This window comes from Chiloscyllium punctatum, chromosome 6 (assembly GCF_047496795.1).
Source record: "Chiloscyllium punctatum isolate Juve2018m chromosome 6, sChiPun1.3, whole genome shotgun sequence".
In the NCBI taxonomy this organism is placed as follows: domain Eukaryota; kingdom Metazoa; phylum Chordata; class Chondrichthyes; order Orectolobiformes; family Hemiscylliidae; genus Chiloscyllium; species Chiloscyllium punctatum.
The window spans coordinates 141,907,735-141,916,950 of NC_092744.1; positions in this window are offsets into that span (position 1 = coordinate 141,907,735).

Sequence of the window (9,216 nt, forward strand, 5' to 3'; positions counted from 1 at the left end):
TGCCGCTTTCCCAAAGTGCAGCACCTAGCATGTATGTGATTTTAGATTAGATTGCTTATAGTGTGGAAACAGGCCCTTCGTCCCAACATGTCCACACCGCCCCACCGAAGCAGAACCCACCCATACTCCCTACATTTACCCCTTACTTAGCACTACTGACAATTTAGCATGGCCAATTCACCTGGCCTGCACATCTTTGGACTGTGGGAGGAAACCCACACGGACATGGGGAGAACGTGCCAACTCCACACAGTCAGTCGCCTGAGGTGGGAATTGAACCCAGAACTCTGGCGCTGTGAGGCAGCAGTGCTGACCACTGTGCCACTGTGCCACCATGCCACGCACTATTTTATTTCCATTTCTTTAATCATGTTTTTTAGCTTATCAAAATGCCCAACTGTGTTAGTCAGAATTACCTCACTCCAGCTATACAATAAACCAATAGTGTTAGTTCCCATTATCGTTCTACTTCTGCCACTATGGTTTTTCATAATTCTACTTAATATTATTCGACGGTCACTATTACGTATTCTACAGCCACCTGTGCTACAATGAACTTCCATCCCAGACTAACCTGTCATGATTAGATACTTATCTACTCTATCTATCACAATGTTTCCCTGTTCCAAGCTGACTCTACGAACTACTGATTAGATATTTAATGTCATATCTTTCTGTCTACAAGCGTATCAAGCAGGCTGACTTAACTATCAATTAATTATTTAAAGTCATGTCCTTAGTATGTATTGCCACGACTTGTCCCAAACTGCCATGATGATATTGAGTAGGCGAGGCTGACTTTACTGATTGTTATTATCTCAGCCTGCCATTGTAACCTGTCAGCCTCAGTCTGACTCTGCTTATTGGTGTAAGAACATCCCACTATTCTTATTCCATCCTGTCACACTGGCTCCATCCTGCCCCAGTAACCTTTTGACGAATGTAACTTTCCGCAGACCCCTTGTAATAGATCGCCAGTAGTTTCTGTGCCTTTACCCTTTCCATGCTTTCATGCTCTGTATTTTCTGTACAGTGTTCGGTTCTTTCATCAGACATCTGTTTAGCTTTACCCCACTTTCCAGTACATGATCCTTATCCATGTGTGCTCTAGCTTCTCAAGTTTTCAGCTAAATACTCCTGAAATGTTTTGCTGACTCATACCTTTACGAACGTTCAAACAGTGAATTCCAAATAAACAACACTCTAAGAGTGTAAACGCTCTTCCGAAATCTCGTCTGAGCACCCTCTCCCTTGTGTTTAACGGAGATCCCTGGTTGTTAACTCTTCCCATAAGAAGTTTGTTCCTATCACACATACCGTTCCCCTTAATGTGCACCTTAATCACTTCCTCACTCAGCCTTCTTCGCTCCCAGAAAAAGAGCCTGAGCAGAGCTCGTCTATCTTCGGCACGGCGATAATGTCGTGCTGGAAAGGTAAAGCAGGTCAGGCAGCATCCGAGGAGCGGGAGAATCGACGTTTCTGGCATAAGTCTTTCAACAGGACTGAGTCTTGTGGGTGTGGGCTGGGAGATAAATGGGAGGGGGTTGGAGTTGGGTGCAAGGTAGCTGGGAAAGCGAATGGTGGTTCGAGGCAGGGGAAGAGGTGATATGTCAGAGGGGGAGAGAGGTGTGGGTCCGGAGGGCGGTGCTGAGTTTGATGCTTTAGACTGTAATAATGTGTAGCGAGGGGTAATGTGGAAGCCATTGAAATCCACATTTGTCCCATGTGGTTGCAGGGTCTTAAGGCAGAATATGAGGCGTTCATCTTCCAGGCGTCAGGTGGTAACGATTTGGTGGTGGCTTATGCCCAAAATGTCGATTGTCCTGTTCTGCAATTCACATGACAGGATAGATGTGAATAACAAAGGCTAAAAACAGGACAAAGACTTACAGCTACAAAGTTAATGGAATTAGACACAGTGCATACAGAAACCATTTGGCCAGTTGAGTCTGCACTGTGCCATGGAAGAGATTCACACTCCCCCACTCTATATTTCTAAATCCGCATTTATGATCCACCTATAAAAATGGAAATTGTTCCAAAAGCTCAGCGAGTCAGGGAGCTCAGTGAAGAGAAGTTACAGTTAACATTGCGAATTAAAAACAGTTCCGAGGAAGGGTCTGTTGACCTGAAACGGTCATTCTGTTTTCCTCCAGCTGCAATTCTGACTTTTGACTCTGATTTACACTTACAGTCCATTTAGATTTCCTTTGCCATTGACCTGAATTGCACACCTTTGCATTGTGGGAAGGAATCAGAGCAGCCAGAGGAAACTTACACGAGAGAGATAGCATGAGAGTGCAAATTCCACACAGTCAGTCAAACAATTCTGGAATCGAATGCGGGTTTCTGGCGTGGAAATGTGCAATTCTACCCACTGATCCCTCCCAATATGCAAGCATTCATCCTGGAAGCGAATTGAACCGGATCTCACGCAGCAACATGCAGTGGTACTATCCAGAAATTTTATGCAAAAAGAAGCCTATTTGGTATTACTGGATATTAACATTCGCTTAACTATCCGAACACTTCGTAAAATCACTTGGCCTATAGCCTCGTCTGTCTTGGCATCTTAGAATTCACATCTGAATACTTCTGAAAGTTATGAGGATTTCTGCATCTCCAACCTTTGTATGCACTGTGTTCCATATTTCAACCAATTGCTGTTTCAAAACATTTGTCTGCGCATTCACTCAAATCTTTCCTCTTGTATACTTAAGTCTATGCCACCTTCCCTTCCCCCCGTGATCGATCTCACCATCAAAGAGAAACGTTGATTTCAGTCTACACCATCTACATTCCTGATTATTTTGTACATCTCAATCATGTCTCCTCTCTACTTCCTCTGCTTTAAGAAAAACATCTCCAGACTATCCAATTTCTCTTTATAATTGAAACTCTTCTGCCCAGACAATATCCTGGTAAATCGCTCCTGCATCATTTCCAGTGCTATCATATCCGTGGTATCATGCGAATTGCAGAACTGCACACAATAGACTAGATAGAGCCAAATGAGCAAGTGAAATAAATGATGTAGAAGTCCATAGAAAGAGGTACTTCCAAATAAATTTTCTTTTCCTCACTGCTACCCTGTGTCCTTTTGCTGAGCCTGATGTTCCAATAATCTATGGTCCTTGTTGTAAAAGCTGCGACATTAGAAATGATCTCACAAACACGGTATTGAAATGGATTGATTGGTTTGAAAGTGGGGACATGGTTCTTATATGATGGTACAGAGGCACATGAAATGCCAAAGCTGGGAGTGTTCCTGGTCAAACGCGGGGAGGAAGGGCATATTTGTCTCCGTTTATTAGATTATTAAGATACAACAGCAGCATTAACCCGCACTGCAGATTGGCTCAGCTGAAGCGTGCTGGAGTCTTAAGCAAGAGGTCGATTAATTGAAAGCATTCTCTGAAATTTTCCTTAACAATGCGCTGTTTTGTTACTTTGACAGTAAGAGTTGTTTTTGATCACATCGTCTCCAAATCAGCCTTTTGCTTCTAGTAAACATTCCAATCCAGCATACATCACTTTCATTCCGACACAGCCGCATATCATATTCGAATTCCCTCTGTGATAGTGAATTTACAGGCCAAGAACAGACCCTTTGGACGTCGAAGCCTGAGCTGATCCACTGTCGAAACCTATCACTAAATTCCAAATCAATTCCTTCTGCACCCCATCTGCTCATGCATCTGTCCAGATGCACCTGAAATGGATCTACCATGTTTGCCTCTTCTACCTCTGCTGGCAACACTACCCAAGTACCTACCACCCTCTTAAACTTTTCACCTCTCATCTTGAACGTGTGACATCCCATTATTGAATCCCTCACCTTGGGAAAAAACTTCTCTCTATCTACCCTGGCTATACCCTTCATGATTTTGTAAATGTCAATCAGGTCCCCCTCAATCTCGTTTTCGTTAATGAAAACAAACATTATCTATTCAACCTCTGTTCAGAACTAACACCTTCCATCCCAGGCAACATCCTCAGAAACTTTCTCTGCACTCTTTCATAAACGTGCACATCGTTTTGGTAATTTGGTGACCAGAACAGTACACAGCATTCTAAATGCGGTTGAAACAAAATCTTGTCCAATTTTAGCAAGCCAGCTCTTATTCTAAATGCCCCGTCCGGTGAAGGCAAGCACTCCATGTGCCTTCTTATCCACTCAATCCACCTGTGCAGCTACATTCAGGGTACAAAGTATCTGAACTCCCAATCGCTCTGCTCTTCCGTTTACAGTATATTTGGCTTGAGAATAAGACTTCCCAAAATGCATCACCTCAGATTTGCTTGGATTCAACTCCATCTGCCAATTATCCGCTCAACTCTCCTGTCTATCTATATTCTCCTTCATTCTTTGACACTCCCCTATGATATCTGCTACTCCACCAATCTTCGTGTCATCTGCAAATGTAATGGCGATATTTGGGCCAGCAACCCTTGGAGAATGGAGCATGGCAGCTGGTAGTAATTAGATTTGATGAATAAAATCTGGAATATAAACCCGCTCAGAGGAACAGTGACAAAAAGGTTTACTTTGTTGACAACCCATTCATTCATTTCCCTTCAAAAGTGAAATCTGCCATCCTGAACGAGACCTGCCAATATATGACTCCAACCACACAATAGTACGGCTCATCCATAAATTCCCTCTGCCTCAGGTCAAGGAGAGTTAAGGGTGAAAAACAAGTGCTGTTCAGATTATGATGGTCACACTCCGTGGGAGAATAAGGAAGGATAAAAAAGATACATGGATGACGGGGATAATTGGGAGTCATCTCAGCTTGGACTAAAATTCAACTGCTTATCTAAACTAAACAGACACAAGGTTACCCACGCCGCAATGAAGTCAGGTCCATGTGGGCAGGGTCTTCAGGAAGGAATTCAATTACCCGCTGAAGTGTAAACTCACTTGCTCAGTCACAACTTGGACAGGTTATTCATCACTCCCACATGTGAGAAGGAATCAGTCAGGTGATCAACCTGCAGAGTCACCATCAGGTTTACAAATGACAGCAAGGGCGCGATTCTGATGTTATTTCAGGTATTTATCCCATCCAAAAATGAACCATGTTTGGATGCCTGTTTCCAGTGGAGTACCACTGTTTCCTGATGTAGATCGATAATTCAAACTTAGTTGTAGGAGTCATGGTTTAGAAGTTTACAGAAGATACAACAATTGGTTGTATAGTTGACTATGATGAATAATTTCAGGGACCGCAGGGATGTAACAATCAGGTAGAAAGGAAAAATGGCGAATGTAACTGAATCCAGACCAATAAGTGGGAATGAATTTGGGGAGTTGAAACAATGACAGTGGGGATTCTGAGTGGTGTACCGGAACAAAGAGATCTTGGAGTGGACATTCACAGATCTCTGAAGATTGTTGGACAGGGAGATCAATTGATTGAGAAGGTTTTTGGATATTTTCTATTGTTGACCACAGGCTGAGGATGATATTCGATCTTTAGCAAGCGCCAGTTTAGGAAACAACCAAAGGAATGAGCACAAGTCTGGTCAATGCAATAGTCAATTTTTTAAAAATTGTATGATAAAAGGTGGAGGGCTGAAGTATAACTCTTTGACCATCAAGGCCGCTTCATCACTCAATGAATTTACCACTGACTCCTCTCCAAGTCATGCTGATATGTTCCTTGGAGGGTAATTTGCAAACGGTGACATTTCAGTGCATCTTCAACCTTGTATTATAGTCGGTAAAGTTTTTGAACATTGAAGCTTCTGTCAACAAAACCTGGATGACACACTGCAGTGAATCTTCGAGGTGGTGCACTATGCTGCAATTGTGCCTTAGCAATTAAGGGAATAAATATTCAGGTATTGAAGAATGTGCAGTTAAGTGACTGCATTGTCGTGGATGGTGTCCAGTTCCTTCAGTGGTAAGCAGCAGCCACCAAGGGAAATGAGAGAGTTCTGTTAAAAAACTAATTTGTGCGTTGCGGACAACGTAGGCTTCACGGAGATGAGAATTGAGTTAATAATCAAACAAAATCCACCGACGGACATGTTATTGTTGTCAACTTCTTCATATGGGCGGTCAGGTTCCATTTCTCCTAAATACTCCCTCCCAGGACGATTACACGGAGGAATTAAGTTACAATGAAGCCATTGAATTTCAATCGAATATGATTAGATTCTCATTTGTCAGAGTTATCATTGCTGCATTTGGTCCTTTTGTGGATCAATCCGATTTCAATCGCTTTCTGATTTCAAGTTCCAATTCCCATCTGCTCCTGAACTTTCAACCCGTTTCCTCACCGAAATTTCTCCACCTGTCATATAACTTCGTAAGGACGCTGTAAGAGCCAGCAGAGATTTACAAAATGTTGCTAACTCTGTATAAAATGGAGCTTCGTGGAATGATTGGTTAGGCTGGGATTATTCTCCTTGAAACAAAGGCGGTGGAGGAGAGCTCTATAATCACATAATAACAATTATAAACGTTCAATATTCACTGGATCTTGACAGGGTAGTTGCAGGCAGGTGGCTTGCCCTATGGTGTGAGGAGAGCACCAATCGAAATGAACACAGAATTAGGTATTGCCTATTTATTTCAGAAATGATGAATAATTTCTTTGCTCAGGGGCCAGAAAGTCTGTGGCATTTTTGTGGCACCCACTGTTGAGGTTGAGTTGTTGGGTATTTTCAAACTGTGCCAGATAGTTAATCAGAAAGATGATGGAACTTTGTCGAGGTAAGTGAGCAGAATCGAGTTGAAGATTATCAGATCAACCATGAGTTTATTGAATGTTGGGGCAGATTCGATGGGCTGAGTGGCATACTTCCACTTTGTTTAACATTTGGACTAATGCCTTATTTTATTCATAAGCTCAGAATTGTGAGGGGATGAGCTGAAGTGATAGGAAATATTTATGAAACAGATCAGACAGATTAGGAACAAGGCTCATAAACTCAGGAAGAAGAAATGTGCTGTGGCCGGGGTGCAACAAATGACACTCGGACAGCACAGGTGGCTGTGTCCAGAAGCTGTGATTGCTGAAGAAAGTTGGTGGACCTTATACAGTTGGCAACTCAGTGATCACGCTGGATGATGGATCGTTGTATGATTCACACACATCAGAAAGTTGTGGAAGAATGAAAGGTTCATTCCATTGGAGAAGCTTTCTGCAGTTCCGATTCCGAGTGACTTTGAAATACTGATCAAAACATTGTGTGAAGTGTTAGGTTAAAATACTCATGAACAACCCCACTGGATAAACTTGTGCTCCCAATCTCTTGTTATCTGTTTCTCTTTCTTTCGATGTAACTTCACAGAAAGACAAGATGGAATGTGGGGCAGAAAGAAAAATGCGTTCTTTCTTATTACAACAATTTAATGCACAATTGAATAGAATGACTGCTCTCGCTCTTCATTTCGACTTTAATGTGGTACCGATTGCTCGTCAATCTCCCGTGCAGCGAAGGGCAAGAACAAGATTCTTGACGCAGTGTGACGTGCAAAGGAAAACTGCTGGAGCGGTTTGTGAAGTTAGCAACCAGAGTGTGACTCGAATCCGTGAATGTGGAGCACAACAGTATAATAACCCACCACCATACTCGCTCGGTCTCCTCAGCACATTTTGTAAAGCAGTGACATGTGACCTCATCAGGTTACATGCAGTGAAAGTCATGGATGAGAAATTTCCAGAGCGGAATCGAATCCACACCATTCTGTTTCTGCTTTCACTAGAATTATAATGACAGCAAATTCCAATAAATAGCCATGCTGGTCAGAATGAATAGCTGTCATTGATACATTCTGAGTCTGAACTGTGTCAGAATCAAACAGAGAACAAGACTTTTACGTCATATTCTCACCTTCATTTGACTCATAATTTCTTCAGTGACTTCCTCTCTCACGTGAAGAAGCAGCCATGGAGAGGTAAATAAAGGCGATGTTGTGGCTCAATGGCCTTTCTGATATGGCTGAACCTGAATTGGATTAAACCGCAAGAAACGCTGTTTGCTCGTTTCATTTTAATTTTGCTGCAACCTGACAATGTTCATTGTAATATCGGAAGTGAATTAGATTTATCTCATTGGAACGATTAATGTTGTATTCAAATTTGCTCCGACTTTATTTCAGCTTAAGGAGAATACTTCTTAGAAAAGCAAAGGGTTAAAGTGCAGTTTTGTTGCTCGTTACTTTGGCAGATTTCACCGAGTATTAAATGGACCAAACATCATGGTGTTTGTCCTCACATCCTCACACGGAAAGACTGAAGCGACTGGGCTTGTATACCCTTGAGTTTAGAAGACTGAGAGGGGATCTGATTGAAACGTATAGGCTTATGAAAGGACTGGACACTCTGGCAGGAGGGAACATATTTCCGTTGATGGGGGAGTGCCGAACCAGAGGACACAACTTAAAAATACGGGGTAGACCATTTAGGACAGAGATGAGGAGAAACTACTTCACCCAGAGAGTGGTGGCTGTGTGGAATGCTCTGCCCCAGAGGGCAGTGGAGGCCCAGTCTCTGGATTCTTTTAAGAAAGAATTGGATAGAGCTCTTAAAGATAGTGGAGTCAAGGGGTATGGAGATAAGGCTGGAACAGGATACTAATTAGGAATGATCAGCCATGATCATATTGAATGGCGGTGCAGGCTCGAAGGGCAGAATGGCCTACTCCTGCATCTATTGTCTATTGTCTATTATCTTGAACGCATGTGATTAAAGCACAAAGTCGATCTCCAAGCAACTGGTCACTTCCTATTCATTATGCAATATCTTCCCAACGCAATAAAAAAAATCCACTCAGTTCCATTTACAATGCTTGAAGTGGAATATTATGCCAAATCTTTCTAAACTTAGAGTTTTGGAATCGAATCTTATTCAGCTGCACATCTTCACGAAATGTCTTTACATTTAAAGTCAACCAACTTAGACATTGTTTCCCGCAACTTCCGACCGACTACAATCCACCTCTGCACCTTTACCTAGCCACACTCTGTCTCTCTCCTTGTGAAATTTATTCCTTGTATGTCATCAAATGTGCCATTTCAAATATTTTGAAAAACAGATTCTCGGAGTGACAGCGATTCTGTTCTCATCATTTCTTTGTCCTTCAAAGGTTTTATTCAAAGTATTTGAATGCCTGACATCTAGAAGTTTAATTACTTGTAAGAGGGAATTTTCCACCCATTTACTCTGTCCAAGCATTTCATAACTGGAAAAAAACCCACTA